Genomic DNA, 19,228 nt, shown 5'->3' on the forward strand with positions numbered 1-19,228 from the left:
CTTATGAGGTTAAGCATTGTTATCTTTATTTTACAGATGAGGCACCTGGGCTTAGAGAGGTTAAATAACTTGCCCAAGGACTAGCAAGTGGTGGAGCCAGGATACAAACCCAGTCATCTCCAGAGTCTGTTTTCTTGACTACTTTTTTCATATAATTCTAAACTCTAGGGTTGGGAGGGTAAAAGTGTATGTGGTCCAGTGCAAATAATACTTATGACCACTTAAGTCTTCTAAAACTACTAAAAACAACCAACTACTCACTGAATGTTTAATCTGTGTCAGGGACTGAACTAGCCATGTACAAGTATTATCTCACTTAATCCTCACAACAACCATGGAAAGTAGTTACTACTATTGTCTTAACTTTACATAGGGGCAACTGCAGTTAGAGGATTTAAGTAATGAGGCCATCTTCTTATCAAAGATTTCACTGCTTACATAATAAAATGGAAATGAGGCAAAAAAATACACACAGTACTCAGTAAATGTTGTTTACTAGTCACTAGTAAATTAGTGACTAGTTTCTGGGGATCAGAATGGTGTTGATGATGATCAATCCATTGCTTTTCTTACCTATTTTCTTGCTCATTCCAAATGGTAGATATCTGTGAGTTAGATACTTGAGCGCAATATACAGCCATGACATAGAAGTAAATCCACTGGCTTCTCTATGTCTTTATTATCACCAAATCCTAGTGCTTTAAGGCTTGCACCACTGTCCAGGAATGTGGTTCCAGAGACTCTTCCACTTGGCAAGAGTAACAATGAGTGACTTTAGGAATGAGACACAACCCATGCCCAAGCCCCAAAATCAAAGGTGTAAAGCACACCAAGTTGTTCCACCCAAAGAACCTTGTTCTAAAAATGTTAGTGGTCAGTGTCTTACAGAGAGTCAGCAAGCAGATGCACTTTTTTCCAAGACTATAAGATTTCATCTAGTTGGGAGTTTATTGATTTATCTGATATTCCGATATCATAGAAAGAGCTCGGTTTTACGAATCAGTCTCTAAACCTCAGTCTTTTCTCCACCATAAACTAGGTATGTGATCACAGACAAGTTGATTAACTCCACTGGATCTCAGTTTTCTCACTGAAAAAATGAGAATAAAGGAAATTTACTCTTTATATTTGTTGAGCAGAGTAGATAAGAGCTGTGAAAATGCTTTGCAGAAATACAAAACCCCTCCCACAAGTATAAGATGACATTACTATTTTACATAACTCCTTCCTTGCCTAATATTTAGCTGCTAATGTATCAACCTGTTTGGAGAAGTTGGTTTATTGAAGAACTAACTTAAAAGCAAGAGGAAGGGGCAATTCTTTAGAGTTGAAAACTATCAGCAGTGCCAAAGACAACTGAATTGTTTGATCAGTTGTTTTGATGGTTAAGAGGGAGTAAGATATTTATTACCTGGGTAACCAAATAATGTGCATGTTGCAAACCCCTGTGACATGCAGCTTATCTATCTAACAATCCTACACATGTACTTCTGAACCTAAAATAAAAGTTTAAAAAAAGAGGGAGTCAAGAGCCAGTAAGCGCGGCAAACCCCCCAGATAAGTTCATGTTGGTATGAAATAGCCTGAGAAACCTTTCTGTGAAAGCAACAAGGAATATCACAAAACTACCATGTAAATGAACAAGACATAAATAGCAGCTCAACAACATGGGCTCTTTGGGTTTCTATTCAAATTTCAAGGTGCCAAGTCTCTTGCTTGTCTACATCAGAGAGTAGAATGTGGCCTATGTATAGATTAGAACATCAGGGAAAGGAGGTAGTATGAAGGACAGTTTTGTGTAGGGGAAAAAAAGAAATTCTATCTGAAGTTTACCTTGGAGAGATGAAGAAAATATGGTATTTAGCACTATTAAGTGTTTTTACATCTTATTGGAGAGATTCAACCAAAAGGTATAAGAGCAAAAACACAAAAATCAGGAAAACAATTTTTCTAGTGATTTTACCTTTATCTTGGACTATGGTTTCCTCTCAAGGTATCTAGCAGATTAAAATTGCTTTGTGATGTGGCACCACCATCCTGCTTTTCCTTTTATAGCTCTCATCTTAAAACGTTTTACAGGTCCACACAAACAGGTAAAACAAAAGCCATCATGCTATTTTAAGTATACATTTTCCCTGGGCCTATCAAATTTAGAAAAGCATATTCACTCTTTCAAGTTGCTAGTTGTGGCTTGAACTGATTGCTTGATTAATCACTCAAACTCTGGCTCTAGACCATCTTACCCATGTTCCCTTTTCAGTATATCAAAAACAGGTCATGAGATTGCTTAGATCATGAAACCAAGAAAGGAAATCAAGCCTTTGACACAGAAAACACACCACACTTTCTAAAGCAAGATCATCTTATGAGTGGATGGTAGTATTCTCCTATGTTTCTCTGACAAAATGTACCCATACTCTGTCTTTAACAGCCTCGTTGCAATACACTACGCTTGACCAGCTGCCCCATATGCAGACCTCTCCAGTAGGTCCGATAGTCACTAATCCACTGATTAAACATTTTAAAACTGGCTTTGGCAAAACATGCCAGAAATTCCTTCAGGGTAATTAAAACCACCCTCTGTGTCAATAAACACAGACTGAAATCTTTCATGTGCAGAGGGGCTGGCTCTGACCCACTGGCTCTAGGACATTTTTTCTTAGATGGGTTTTCCATCATTGCAATTGATTTTCACTGACTCATCCAGACCATTGCTCAGTCCCCTTATAAAATGATTGGTTGAGGTCAGAGATATAGTCTTAGCTTTCTTGTTGCAGCCAAGACATAAGGACCAAAGGGGCTATAAATCTAAGCGCCAGGCTCATTGCTAAAGCCCTTTCACCCAGATCTTCAGGTGACAGACCTTAAAAAGGATTCTTGCTATAGAAGCTGACAGTCACAGTGTTCACTTATCACTCCTCTTCCAGCATTCAAACTGTTCTTTTTTTTTTTTTTTTTTTTTGAGACTGAGTCTCCTCTGTCGCTCGGGCTGGAGTGCAGTGGCGCGATCTCGGCTCATTGCAACCTCTGACTCCCGGGTTCATGCCATTCTCCTGCCTCAGCCTCTCGAGTAGCTGGGACTACAGGTGCATGCCACCATGTCCGGCTAATTTTTTTGTATTTTTTGTGAAGACAGGGTTTCACTGTGTTAGCCAGGATGGTGTCGATCTCCTGACCTCATGATCCGCCTGGCTCGGCCTCCCAAAGTGCTGGGATTACAGGCGTGAGCCACTGCACCCACCCTAATTTCCTATATTTTTAGTAGAGAAGGGGTTTCACCGTGTTAGCCAGGATAGTCTCAATCTCCTGACCTCGTGATCCACCCTGCTCAGCCTCCCAAAGTTCTGGGATTACAGGTGTGAGCCACCGCACCCGTCGTCAAACTAATGTGTCTTCAAAGTAAAAGGAAGAACTCAGGTGAATATTTGCTACATTGATTCCCAGAGACTAGTCACATAGCAGACATTCCATGAATTGTTTCTCACCACAATGGCAGCCTTACTGTTTTTATTATATAAACAATGTATATATTTATTTAAAACTGTCATACATTATAGACAATATAAAAACAGTAGAAGTTACTTAAAATTTCATCAGCCTGAGTTATCAATATATTTTTGTTGCCATTTTTCCATGGAATTCTTTGTCTATACAAATAAAATTTTATATGAGAAATCATACTTTACATACCCTTTTTATCATGGATGAAGCTACCTTTGACTTTCTTTAAAATACAGCATTTTTTTTGGCTTGCTGCTTTCATCCCCCTCATAGCCAATATTAATAAACTTTCAGATAATTTTTCTTATTGATATTATCATGTAATAACTCATATAATATGAATGAAGTTTCAGTTGCTCAGTAAATACCTGCTGAATGGTTAAAGAGTGAAAGAACACCCACATAAACACGAGTGAATGAAAGAATAAATAATCTATTATGATCTTAATTAGCCAGTACAGTTTCCAAGTGATTGCAGAAATCTCAGATCACATCTTTTGACATCTCCCCTGCATCTTTAAACTTTAGTTGGGGTAGGAGGACCTGGCTTTACCTCGTTCAGAGGGACCTGCAAGTCCAAACTACCAAGAAAAGAATATGTAACTGGCTGCTCTCCTAACTACAGAAATGCTATTAATCTACTCTCAAATTGAAATCAAATTCCAAAACCATTACTAAGCACCTGTGTGCCAAGAACCCTACTGTCCTTTGTATGGTAAACTAGAGGGAAAGATGTGGTCACTGCCTTCTTGGAGTGTCTGTCTTGTTGGGGAGATGATGTGCAGGATCTGTGTCTTTAGATCTAGCTGTCTGAACTTGGACCTCAGTTGCCACATTCGTGAAATGGGGAAAATATCTATAAGCTCATAGGATTGCTGTGGTGATCAAAGAACTTGAGGAATTCAGGAAAAACTTCACAGGAAAATGTGGAATGGAGGCAGGCCTTGCAGGTACCAGGGAAGGGGAAGCAGGAATGGCCTGGAGTAGTGAGGACCCAGCACAAGCCAGCCTCAATGCTTTGAAGATCAATTAGGAGAGACTTAAAAGATGAGAGGACAGGCGGGAAACATGAAGGTTTATAAGCACAGGAGAAAACTGTGAACAGACTAATCTTCTTAAAGGGTCAAAGAAAAGTAAATTTTTTTTTTTTGCCTTTCCAGCATATGCCAATGTCTACATCAAGGCCATTCATATGAGTGACTCAAAGGCAACCTGCTTGTCAAGTAATTGGAAAAAAACAAACAAACAAACAAACAAAAAAAAAACCCTGGCTTACATAATGGGCTCAAATCCAAGTTTCTAAGACTTATAGGAAAAATTCTGATCGGAAAATTTCCATCTCAAATTGTGCTGAGGAAGCTTAAGGACTGAGTAAGCATGTTGGCAGCCGAAGTACAATACGATAATCAGACTGCTTTTGCTTTTTTTTTTTTTTTTTTTTTTTCCACAGTGCACAGAGATTTGTAGGTCCTGGTGGGTGCTCAGCAAGTTTCTGATCTCTGACCCCAGAAGGGGTCAGAGAACCTATAGAAAAATACATCTTGTTCACAAATGGAACTGCACCCAAAACTTTCCCTCTATATCCTATTAAGTGACCAGAAGGTCCTGACTTCTAAAACATAGTATGTCAGTTTCACCCAGGCTAATCCTACAGAATAGGAAAAGGGATTAGAAATTAGTCATTGCAGGATATGTCAGCTGGAAACACTGAACTGTCCTAATCTCTTCTGATAGTTCAGGGTTCTAGGGAAGCTCTTCTCTGCCTGTCATATCTTCTCCTTTTAAACTAGCACCATTGATGAGTTCCAGTTTGCTTGTCCCTACAGATCTGTGCTACTCTAATTAATCCCACCTACCCTTGGCTCCAAGACAGAAGAGGAAGAGGATGAAAAGTAGATTTTAACATTGCACCCCCAAATCTCCATTGAAACTTGGAGTTTCTAGAAGATGCTTTAACACTTTTAGTCCTCTGAGAAGGCAACTGGGTCACCTACTAACCACCACAAATATTTATCCATTCAACTGCCCATCCATCCATCTATCCATCCATCCATCCATCCATCCATCCATCCTTTAAATTTTATGTGCTTATCCTGTGTATAATTTTTAAAATATTGTATAAACTTTTTTAAATTAAAAAATGCCTCAAAGAGCTTAATATTTTTATTTCAATAACCCAAGACACTTCAGAGGAACAATGTTCTAAATAAATACTCAGGCCAAATGAATTGAGATTTCACACCGACTCCCAACCGCAATCCCCAAAGACTGCTGAAATGCAGACAGCCAATATACTTTGAAAGTGGACTAAAAATCACTCACTGAAAATATGGACAGAACAAAAGTGGAAAAGGGCCATAGCAATTACAAAGGTATTCCTTGGAACAGCGATTTTAGAAGGAAATTTATTCCTATCATCTAGAAACATAATTGTTCATACCATTTAATCCAGTAATCCTGCCTTTAGAAACTTGTTCTAAAAAATAAAGACATGATTTAGAGTCATGCCATTATTTATCTATTTCACAATTATTACAGCAATATTGGAAAGAATCTAAACTTCCATCATTAGGTGGCTAGTAAAATTATGGTTCAACTATAGAATGTTAACTACAGTGGTAATTTATAAGATTTGTACTTTTTATTTAGATTAAACAATAGTGCCAGTTTTGGGAGAAGACTAGTGATGTCTGGAAGTCTAAAGTCATTGATAGTTAAAGTCTAATTTTTTTCAGATTTGCCTGGGTTCAAATTTCATTCAACCACACATAGTATTAACCAAAAAAAAAAAAAAAAAAAAAAAAAAGCACAGCTTTCCGAAATGTCAAATTTGTACCCCATGAGAGACTAGCTCATTAAACAACCATACTGGTTGTCATACTGGGTCAATCATTCTTTGAAGTTACCTACTCACCAGTTTGAAGAAAATTAACATTTCTGGGTCACCAGGTTCCATATACTCATCTACAAATGATGCCCTGGAACCATGAAAGTAATTTTATTTAATATAGGTGGGCAACTGAATCCCAGGGTACAAACTACTCACCCATGTGCTTAATGGCAGAGGCTGAGAATTGAGCCTGCCTCTCCTCTCAGAAAGGGTCGAAGTACCTGGAGCTTTGGGGGGTAGAAGGGCAATGGGATCAAATTAAAATTCAATGGCTGTATCTTTAAGAAATTTTTCTCTGATCTTCACCCCACATAAGTTCCCTAGGATAAACTTAAGCACCTTGAAAATTTGTGACAATGTGAGGTGGAAGCAAAATATGGATAGAACAAAAGTGGAAAACGCCTACAGTAATTACAAAGGTATTCCTTGGGATAGCCATTTTAGAAGGTAATTTAGTCCTATCATCTAGAAACATAATTGTTCATACCATTTAACCCAGTAAGCTACTTTTAGAAACTTGTTCTAAAACATAACCAAAGACATGATTTAGAGTCTATAACATAACCAAATATATTATTTATATATTTCAGAATTAGTATAGCAAATATTGGAAATAATCTAAACTTTCATTATTAGGCGACTGCTAAATTGTGGTTCAACTATAGAATATTATAGAAAAATGCTAACAGTTTGTGTCTGGGGCAAAAGCAAACAAACAAACCCTATAGATGATGTTGTTTTGCATATAATCCTAGCATTCTCCATTCATCTCTCTGTCTCTGACACACACACACACACACACACACTCACACACACTGAGCCTGGAAGGAAATATAGCACATCAAAAATGTTTATAATGACTGTCTCTGGCACAGCTAGAAGTAAATTTGATTTTCTCTTTTAGAATTTTCTGTACAGTCAAAATTTTCATTAATGAACATGTACTTTATTCTCTTAAAGGATCTTCCTTCTCCTTTAATAGGTTTCATATTCATATTCACGTGTGTTTTTTAACGTATATATTCCCAATAGAAGGCAAGTTCTGTGAGAGCAGGGTCTACATTTAATTTTTAAATATTTTATACCTAGGTTTTTTAGCACAGTGCCTAATATATAATAAATGTTTTTAAAATAACTACTGAGTGAACTATTGGACAGACACTGATTAGAAGGGATATGGCTATGTGTGAGGACTCTAATGAGCTGTCAAACATTCATTCCATTACATCTCTAATCTCCAGCTCACTTGTTAAAACAACATGCCACCTTCCTCGCATACTTTTGCCTCCTAACATCACACAAGACTCTGCCTCTAATGAGGAAAGCCATTGCCACCCATCTCTACCTGCCAGCATCCCACCAAGGCCCCACATCCCCACTTAACCACTTCTGGTGAGGTGAGCTTCCCTCTAGCACTTACTGCAGCCACTCACTTAGACGATTAATACTGTTTGGACCTCTATTAGGTTCCCGGTACTTTTCTAGAACAGGGGTCAGCAAATGATGGTCTACAGGCTACTCCTTGATTTTGTAAATAGAGTTTCACTAGAATACAGCCATGTCCACATACTACAATGGAAGAATTGAGTAGCTGGGACAAAGGCTGTATGGTCAGCAAAGCCTAAAATACTTATCATCTGACCCTCTACAGGAAGAGTTTACTGATCCCTGCTCTAGAGCATCGACATACTTTTACAAAATGGAGATAATACCAAAGTTTCATTCTATTAGAATATTCATAGGCAATATGAGATCCAAAGTATATGTCCAAGAACTTTGTACAGAAAAATTATTGTATTGTACCTCAGTTTGCTCTTAATAACATATATTTTTATGTCAGACATACCTGCATTCATGTCCTGGGTCTGCTGATTGATACTGGGAAAGATGACACAAATTCTCTAAGCCTCAGTTTTATCATCAGCAAAGTAGAAATCTATTTTCTCTTTCACTCCATAAGTGTGTAATGAATGCTTTTTCACCAGATACTATACTAGGAGATGGATAAACAATGGTGAATAAGATCTAAAGTCTCACCTAATTCAGCTCTAATTATACATACTTTTGAGGGTTGTGGTGAAGATTAAATTGTATATATTACACACACGCAGATACATACATATATATACACACACATATATATGCACACAGAGGCATCTATATCATATATACATCATATATAGTATACCATAGATACATAATACGTAGTATATCACATAGAGTACATCCAGAATACTTAACCTGATTCCTGCTACATTGCAAGCACTCAGTATATAGTGGCTCTTCCTCATCATCATAATTACAGCAGAAGTCCTTTTAACAGACCTCCAAGTAGCTGACACTCCAAGAAGAAAAAGTGCCTTCCATTCTTTCTGTAAAACAGGCCTACAACATCCTTTATAAGTACTCACAGCTAATTGAGTAGGCTAATCTCTGGTACATAGGCACACTTCTGCTCCTTCAGGTTGAGTTGCATGTTTACTGAGAGTCATTTGTGTTTGTTTCCAAATCTCCTGATGCAAGTTATACTTGTTAGTTAATTAAATATCATGAAAGGTAATGAGAAGAATAGTGTGAAAAGAAGGATGATTGTTTCATATGAAAAGTCAGTTGAAGAATTTCAAAAGACTTGACAAAGTATCTTCAAATTAAAAGTAGGAGATATAAAAATTGGGGAACAATTACAAGAATCTAGAAGTATTCTGTAGTAAGATTGCTTCTGCGATATCTGTGGTCTTGTTCAACCTCAAGGAAATCAAAATTGGGCATGGTCTTTGTCATTTGGGGGACAGTTCATGCAAGGAAAATATTACAACCCCCAATCAGCAGATCCATACTCAAAGGTAAGGTCTTGATTCTTCATTGGGCCTTTCATTGAAATTAGTAAATTTAAATGGTATGTTATTTTTTATGACTCCTTGCCTTAACTTTTCAAGTTCACTGTCAACTATTGGTCCCAAATGCATGGAGTAGAGAGGGATTCTTTTGTATTTATTTATTTATCACATATAAATAATAACATGTTGCCTCATCCCCTGCCATATTTTTGTCGGCAAGAAAACACTCAGCAAGATGAAGTGACCTGCCCAAGGCCACAGAACCAGCATAGCCAGAGGTGTGTCTAGAGCCAGGTGGGCTCTGATTCCACCACTTCGGCCACCTCATGATAACAGAGAGATAAACAGGACACAGTTTCACGCACCCTGGCTTCTGTGGTTAATTATGTTTTGAGAAGGACTGAGTGTTACCTGCCCAAATAGATGGAAAGACATTTGAGAACAAGACTATAGTCTTATACTTCACCATATGCCCCAGAACTTCCTACATAGCACTTGGCAATAAATAATTTTTGTTTGAATTGTTAAATTTTCTTTCCTACTTTATAATAGTGGAAGAAATTGGGGCCTTCCTGGTTTCTGAAAAAATTATGCTCCCTTGGAGTTTATAACCCCCACCATGGAGTATAAAATAACAGGAGGGAAATTCTATTGTGCCTGTCAGATCATGTCATTGAGAGCTTAACCTCATTGATTGGCACTTGCTCTTCCCCATCAGTGTGGCAAGATGAGCAGCACCCTGCTCACCAGATGGTTATTTGTTCCACCAGCCACCTTTGCTGCGTCCCTGATTCACTCCAGCCCAGGACTGTCTCCAGCATTCACGCTGCAAGGCAGCTCCTGCCAACAACTTTGCCAAATGGCTCCTCTCAAAGTCATGGCTGCCCAGACAGACTGGCTCCTCCATCTGCAGCAGCTTTTGGCAAAGAGAAGTTTCCCTTTCTGGCTCTGCCTCTTGGCTGCACCAGAGCCTTCTTGCCAGAAGGATGATTTGACCCAGGAAGTACAGCCAGACCTGGAATTTCTGGGGTCATTTAAAGCCTATGGCCATGTTTTCCCAGTCTCACCCCTGAGGTGAACATCAGAACATATCAAAGAGACCTAGATGATCACAAATACAGAAATAATGCCTCATAGAAACTGAGAGTCAGAAAAGTCTGTAGAGAGCATGCCTTCCCTCCCCCATCTTCAACCTTATTATAGTAGCTTAGGAAACTGAAGCCCAGAGAATAAAAGTGACAAATTATGGTAGCAGGACTGGAATCCTACCCAGGTCTTCTGACGTGCATTCCACATTACTGCTTACGATACTGCATTGCCTTTCCATTTCCCCCCAGTTCATTTTCAAATCCTTGGTAGAAATTGGACCCTTGTATTGATTGATTCAGAAGAATATTTTTTAGAAAAATGAATCATCTTTTCCCTATCAACATCATAACTGTTCTTTTAAACAGGTGTTCATATACTACATTGTGATGAATTTTTGCCAAGTTTAAGAATACAGGGTTTGGAATCAGACCTGGATGTGACTTCTGTTCTACTCACTGTTGTGTAACTATGGACTAGTAATCATATTATTCTGCTTTAACTTTTCATTTAAAGGGGGATAAGAACAGTATCAGCCTATACAAGTAAACTGGATTACATGAGAAAAATACTTTAAGGCTCAAAGCCTGTACTGGTGCACAGAAAGCCCTCCATAACTACCAGTAATCATTATTAATTATTAACATTCAAATCCACAATGGTTTTGGAAGACACAGTACTGGGCACATATGAATAGGTAGATCAGGTATTCTCATTCTCTACATTAGGAAATTCAGGTTCTTGGTTTAAGTGACTGATCCAAGGTTACACAGAAAACAAATAGAAGACCACAGATTTCTGATTTTTTCTTGCCATTTTGCTAAGAAATGGGAACTGTCATCTCAGCTTTAAAGATAATAAAATCAGGAAGGAGGACATTTAAACAAAAACACATATACACAGATAATCACTGCAGCATCTTATGTAATATAAAAGCTGGAAACAATTTTCTATCCACAGGGAACTACTAAATAAACTATGGTACTGTCATACTATGGAGCACCGTGCAGCCATCAAAAGGCATGAGACAGATGTAGGTGTTCTGATATGGAAAAATCTTGAAGACGTATCACTAGTAGAAGAACAAACAAAGTGCAAATAAAACAGGCAGTGTGTACTCATTTATGCAAACATCCTCCCCAACTATATATCTATACATGTATATTTAAATGTATGAATAGAAAGATGGCTCTGAGGAAGTCTACCAACTACTGATAATGGTAACCTTTGGGTAGGAAAGTGGGATGGGCATGGGATGGAGGGTGATTCATGCTTTATTTACTTATCATGCTTGAATCCTTTTAAGTAAGAAAGAATATAGTATTATTTGACTTATAAATAAAAACATAAAGGCAGAGGGAAATGTGAATTACAATAATGCAGTTGGCATGAACCAACAGACCTCCCAACTTGAGTGTCTCTAGCCCTAACCTGACTTCTACAAAGCTACATGAGCAATGTTAGTTGCACTGTTTCCTGTGTGGCTCTCCCACTGTGGTAGGGTCCTTCCTCATGGTATTTTGTACTTAGGGACTCAAGTTCTATCTTTCAGACCACCTGGGAACTCTCAGCAGCATCTTGCTACAATATTCCCTATTAGAGACATTTACAGCTTTGCCACCCTCTACACCCTTGTGTGTCTGTAGCGGGACATCAAGCTGATCCTTCTATGTCAAGTGGAGGAGGCGGCCTGCCATTCTTTGACCACTTCAGGTTCATTGCTTAACAAGGATTCATACCAGTGTGATAAGCAATGCTTGATGGAGGAGGTTTTCAGTTCCCCAATGTTATGGACCAAATTGTGCCCCCCTCCACCCCAATCTATATGTTGAAGCCCTAACTCCTATGTGACTGTGTTTGGAGATAGGTCCTTTAAGGAGATAATTAAGATTAAATGAGGTCATAAGGATAAGGTCTTATGGGGCTGGTGCCATTGCAAGAAGAAAAAAAAATGCCAGAGATTGCTCTCTCTCTTTTCACACTTGCACACAGGAGAAAGGCCAAATGAGGACCCAGCAAGAAGTTGGCTACACATGGGAAAAGAGAACTCACCAGAAACCAACCCTGCTGGCACCTTGATCGTGGACTTCCAGACTCCAGAAATGTGAGAAAACAAAATTTCTGTTATTTAGGCAACCCAGTATGTGGCATTTTTAAAAATGCAGTCTGAGCTGACTAATACACCAAGCACAAAGGCCAGTACACCTGAAACACATCCTCCCACAGGTAAGGTACTCTTCGCCACACTCCGTCCAACAGACCCCATCCTTCTCAGGTTAAAACCTGTTCATAAGGGCCCCTCTAGATTCCTAAACTCCATACATCTTTTTTCCCCTTACACACAGACCCCCACCCCACTTCATTTAACATTTGTTGTAAGCGATCAAGTCTTTTACCTCTAAAGCACAGAAGTGAAAGTCTGACTACCCCCATACATGCACACACCCCTTCTCATTACCCAGGATGACCCTTTCTCCAAAGAAAGCTATGAACATTAACTATTAATATTTCCCACTATTAACTCTTTCCACAGTGAACTTGGAGCAGAAGAACTCAAAGGTTCCTGGGTTATTTCTGACAAAGTTCCTAGTGGACTTATAAAAATAATCTGTGCTTTCTGTGAGATAGTTATGTTGGGGCTGACTTTCAGCCTGATTCTAGAGTTCTATTGGAGTCAAAAGAAGGAAATTTGGTGGTAAAGATGACAAGTTGGGTGAAAGCAAAATCTTCTTATTAATGGAAGATGAGGGGAACCAGCTGGAGAGCCACTCTGGCCAAAGTGAAGCCTCAGACATCTACATATTTATGTGCAAAAGAACATCTGCCATCCCACAGCTGCCTCTGTCATATTTCTCTTGCTGTGGCCCAGGCAACTATATGAGTTTCATGAGCTGGGAAGAGTGGGTGCCTAGATGGCCCAGCGGGACCATCTCAGCTCAGTCTGGGAGCTGTATGCTTACTGTTCTACACTGGGGATGAGTGACATGGAGAAAGCTATTCAAAAAACTCCAGCTACTTCTCACATCTTGATTGCTCAATTCCATAAACACTTTTTTTCTGTTCTTATTATATAACAGAAGAAATCTACAGGAGTAAGTCAGCTAAGAATTCTGCTACTGGGTCGTAGAATTCAGCTCCCTCCCTGTAAAGGCCCAGAGACGTGCACTGCTGTGCTAGGAGAAGATAGATCAAGTAAATCCAGCAGCACGGAGCAGGCACCAATGGGATATATGTGGAAGGTGGAGCACAACTTGCATTTCTCCAAAAGATCCTGAGCAGCATGGGTGGGCAAAGAACATGTGCCAAGAATCCACACAGTCATGAGCTCTAATCTGGTTATGCCACTTACAAGTGAGTATGTTTGTAATACATGTGTATTTGTTATGCAAGTTCCTTTGGTTCTCTGTACCTTGAAATTTCTTATTTTAAAAATGGGGTTAATGCAACCATTCTCTCTGGGTTGTTGATGGATATTAAATGAGTAAACATAAGAAATACCTAGGAAAATGCCTGGAATAGACAGTACTCGCGATACCTTAGTTTCTTTCCCTCAGCTAAGTGTCGAAATTGGACCCCCATTTCTTCTTAAATGCAAATGCCAAAGTCTAGGAATGTCAGTCTACAGCTGTGCTCTTTTCATTGGGCATTACCAAAATTTTGACAGGACTGACCTAATATTATTCACCCCAGGATCATTGGTACATTTCTGACCAGCACTCATAAAGGGCTTGGGATTGCCCCTGGGGACCTGGATGCTAATAATGAATACTTGCTAGTGATTTTCAATGGATTCTGGTTATTATGTTTAGTAGCAGAACATTTCCCATCCCCAGAAAGGTCATTTACAATAGTGTAAGGCAGCTACTTCTCACCTCGCATTTCAGGTTTCTCTGAGAACAGCAGAGAGCTCAAACATTCATCCATATGCATTGGAAATAGCATTCTGATCTGGCATTTGCATACAAATACCAAAGCAACTTAAGGAACTATGAGGCAGCTCTCCATCATATGACACTACCCCCTTTCATTTTTTCAATGCCTTCCCAGCATCTTCATATCAAAAGCCATTTTCATGTACCTTCCCAGCTTTATTCATCATAAGTTTCCCCTTTCTTGAGCTTATTTGGAATGGGGGGTGGAGGAGGAATCTTTACTTCTTCACTTTTACTCTCTGTGGCCCTAAAAAGCTAATGTATTTCACAAATCACTCAGATCTCAAACCTGGAGACGTTCTAAACTCAACTCATCCAAGACTGGACCCTTCTTATCCTACCACATTGCTGAGAAATGGCCATATATTATAGTATTACTTGAATAATATCAGTGTGTGGTTAGTTATGCTTACCAAGGCCCTATTCTATTGTGAGGTACTTTTTTGCTACAATTTCTTCATACCAAGCCAAGATCCACTTCCTTGTACTTTCTCACTCATTGGTTCAAATTTTGCCCTGAAATGTTCTTATCTGAGGCATCTCATCTATTCATACAGTTTTAAGTACCTTTAATATGCTGGTGATGTTTAATCTCAAATTTATTATCTAGTCCAGGTCTTTCTCTTGAGCTCCAGACCCAGAAATCCAATTGTCTACTTGCAAGTCTCACTGTGAAACTAGATGTCTCACTGTCTTCTCAAACTAATCAGTTTTCAGTCTGTTTCCGCTTTTAGTGATGAGCCCCATTATGCATCCATTTTCATGGCAAAATTCTGGGAGTTGTCCTTGACATCACCTTCTCCATCTGCACCCAATCATAGTAAGTAAGTGCAATGCAATCTTTCTCTATTACGTATCTTAAATCCATCTAATTCTCTCCATCTCTACTGATGCCACCATCCTGGAGCACACCATGACCTCCTCATTATCTCCCAACTTTCATTCTTTTTCATTACATGCCTGGCTCTCTAACCCCATCCTACATAGCAGCCAGATTAAACTTCTAGAAAAACAAATCTGATCATGTTTCCCTTTTCCTTAATGGCTTTCCATTCATCTTTGGATAGATTCCAAACTCCTTGTGGTCAACAAGGCTTGATATGATCTGGTCCCTGAATACTTCTCCAGTCTTTTTTCCCCCAACATTTTATTATGAAAATTCAAACAGACTGCAAAGTGGAAAAAAAATTCCAGTGATTATCCATAGACCCACCACCTCAATTTAGTCATTAACTTTTTTTTTGAGATGGAGTCTCGCTCTGTCACCAGACTGGAGTGCGGTGTCGCGACCTTGGCTCACTGCAACCTCTGCCTCCCGGGTTCAAGTGATTTCCTGCCTCAGCCTTCTGAGTAGCTGGGATTACAGGCACGCACCACCATGGCTGGCCAGTGACTAACATTTTATCTTGCTTTATCATATGTCTATCCATTTACCCATCCCTCTCTCTTAGCATTAATCTTTCTTGCTTTTGGTACATTTCAAAATGAACTGCAGACTCCATTCTCATTTTTATCACTCTTCTCCCTGTTCCTAGCCATAGTCATCTTTCCATTCCTTGAATCAGTTAGGCTATTTTATCTCTCTGGGCTTTTGTACCTATTGTCCCTTCTACCTAAAATGCTTTCAGGTCTTGTTAATTGCAAATTCATCCTTTAGTTCTCAGTTTCAGCTGTCTGAGAGGCTGTCCTTGTACTCCCGATCTAAATTAGATCCACCTTTCCACCTTATGACCCCAAGGCATCTTGTGCCTTTCCTAAATATCACTTATCACAATTGGTAACTATATATTTATTTGCAAAATTATTTGTCTTATACTATGTCCTTTGCTAGATTGAAAGATCCATGAGGACAGAGACCACGTCTGTATTGGAACATCCCGTATCACCTCTGCAAAACGTCAGTATTTGTTGAAGGAATTAAAGGCAGAATGAATCAATAATTGAAAGGAGCTACTTGGAATAGTAAACTTGTTCTTCCTTTAATATGTATAAACAAGACAGTTTTTTAAAAAGGCTTCTGAGGGAAGGTGAAACCCACTTGTTGCCAGAATATAACCAGGAAGTACATTAAGTAACAATAACAGCTATAATGAATTAAGGGTGGGCTTTGTATTAGGCATATCCCGAGTGCTTGAGTGCTTTCTCTGCATCAAATAATTTTTCTTTGGCATAGGTTATATTGTTATTCCCACTTTCCAGCTAAGGAAACTGAGAACAGAGCAGTTATTTTAAAACACCCCATCTATGTAGAATATTTGGTCTATCTGTGGCCCCATTTGAAAGTAGGAAGATTAATCTAGAAAACACACAGACTGCTATAATGGAGATAGGGTTTTACTTGGCTGTAACAGAAGCCTAAAAATATAGCAGAAAACCCACATATAGAGAGATTTGAGAGATGAATCCCTGGTTAGGAAACCTGGGGTTCCATATCTGAAAAAAAAAAAAAATCAAACCATTGCGTTGACTTTATTTTTGTGGGAAATTTCAACCCTACCCAAGGCCCTTCCTCTATATAACCCCATACACACACTTCAAATTTTCCCTGCAAAGGATTTTATGCCTGATGGAAATACAGCTTATACACTGAGATAAAACCATTGCAATCTTTCCCAGAATAAGAGCTGATGGTTAAAGGAAAATGAAGTAGTGCAGAATTTCCTAGTGGGAGAACCTGGCCTTCAGACACTGGCTTGAGTTTGAAGACAAGGTTTTCCATTGAATGTGTGACTTTTGGCAAATTAGTAACATCTTCAGACCTCAGTTGCATCAGTTTCCTTCTTTGAAAATGGAAATGACAACATCCATTTAACAGGGTTTAGATATATTGAAATGCTATACATAAAGAGTTCAGCACAGTGCTTGGAACATAGAAGATGCTCAAAGATGTTAACTTTAAAAGAGGAGGAAAGGTAGGGGATGGTGGTAATTTTCATGCTCAGAATTAAAAAAAAGTCCTAGGAAATTTATTTATTAAATGCACACCATGCATTCTTTTGAGAAAGACAGAGAGAGAGAGACTGAGAGAGGGGAGCTTGGGTGAAAGTGTCCTTTAGCATTTGCATTGCTCTTAGCTGGATGAACTTGCCTGCAGCCACCACTTACAATGCAAATTGAGTTTAGAGTCCTTCACACTAACTACACAGCAAAAACCTTTCAGCTTTAAATAGAACACTGCAATGTGGAATGATCTGAGCAAACAGAAGAAAAATTCAGAAATACATGTGAAGGAGATATTTTGGAGGAAAAAAAAGAACAATCTGACATAACTGAGCAGGTAGGAGGAAAATGTAGAAATATTAAAGGAAACAGAAAAGCAAGATCTATGGAAGGACTAGAAGCTAATTCCCCACCCAGTAAGAGGGTATAAGTTAATAAGGGGGAAGAAAACTTGTGGGGCAAGTCCCCAGCGAGGAGAATTTTTAAAAAGTCTTTTGATCTGGTGCTTTTTCAAGGTATACTAACACTTCTTAAGGTATTCATTGGAAGAACAGGGACTCTTCCCCCTCTGGCAACAAAATTGCATGAATCTTCCCTGAAACGAATAGGTCAAAACTGTAGGGAACTTCTTGTTCTATCCAACTTCTGGTATTTACATCGTTTAAGTTCTGTTTTCCTTTTCTTTTCATACCTTCTCTAAGATCAGATTTTAAAACCTAGAAGCTTCTGTGAAATAAGGGTTTGTTAGTTTTGAGTGTGATTAGTATGTGTGTGTGTTTGAGAAAGAGAAATCTGAGAGGTTGATTCTCACATGCCAGAAATCTCATTGCTATAAACTCATATCTATTTTTGACTATATGAACCTAGATATTCTATCCAGAATCAGAGTTTTCAAAAATGGAATAAAAATAAGAACAACGGTAATATCCAGGGCCCTGAAAACAATAAAGAATGCCATTTTTAACTGATTTCTTCACTTCACAATTGACACTCCTGTACACATAGCTCCACTCTGGGCATTTTCTCAGCTTGCTAAGTTTCTCTTGCCTGCATAATGTAATATACAAGAAAACATGAAGGCAGCTCTCTTTCTTTGTGGTTACAAACAGAAACAAATGTTCCCCCAAAAGCCAAGAGACTCGAGGCCAACTTCTCTCTTGGATGACATGCTTAGATACAGAGTTAGTCATGTGCTATCAGGTCACTGAGTCAGTGACAAAGCACTAAGATTGAGGGGGAACATCTTACAATCAGGTTGCCATCATGCACAGAAAAAGAATCGGTAAGTATGGTGCTCTGTATAGGGGAGGGATGGGCTGCACATCTTAAAAGCCATCTCTAAGCTTCTGGAAGCCAGAGCTTACAACTCTGCTTTATCTGTCTAGCACCATGGGCATACTGGGTTTGGTGCTCTCCAAAAATGATGACAAATGGAGAATATACTTCCAATAGCACTGGACATTCCTTCTATCTAGAACTTCCAGGGATGTTTATAGAAGAGGCCACCTTTACCCCCAGATGTGTGTGTGTCTTTTTATTTCTTTCAGAGCTTGAACTCTTTTACTCCCCCCATCACATTTCTCTAGTAGTCTTTTGATTTGATTAAATATTACAGAAATGTTAGCATCCAAGAATAATAATTTTAAATTAATACACCTTGCAACATTGTCCTAAAGCACTTCCACATACATTTTCTCGCATGGATATTACAATGTGATAATGCAACACTTTGTATGAGTGGCTAAGGATAAAAGGCCTACAGGTAGAAAATGAAAGCAAAAATGCAAAAGTTTTGGCATTGGGGGGAAAAAATGCCTCTACTCTCTATTCACACACAAAAGGCAGAATGAGATTCCACCTGCTGACTTTCCCTTCCTGTCCGCACAGCACTAGTGCTTATGTCAGAACAAGCTGGGAGAGAGGGAGAGACGACAATTTCACCTCTTGGCAAAGCTCAGCTTGCTGAACCCTTTTGCTTTCTGCTGGCTGTTGATTCAGCAGAAACTACTGCTGCAGAATTCATAATGGTGATTTTTAAAGGC

General features: G+C 38.9%; 1 protein-coding gene across 11 annotated transcripts in view; it reads right to left on the reverse strand.

Annotated features, from left to right (window-relative positions):
• The window catches only part of PPP2R2B (protein phosphatase 2 regulatory subunit Bbeta), a 482,712-nt gene that overhangs the window by 262,200 nt on the left and 201,284 nt on the right, over positions 1-19,228 (reverse strand). The gene's annotated exons all lie outside the window — the stretch shown is intronic.

This window comes from Gorilla gorilla, chromosome 4, assembly GCF_029281585.2.
Source record: "Gorilla gorilla gorilla isolate KB3781 chromosome 4, NHGRI_mGorGor1-v2.1_pri, whole genome shotgun sequence".
NCBI lineage: Eukaryota > Metazoa > Chordata > Mammalia > Primates > Hominidae > Gorilla > Gorilla gorilla.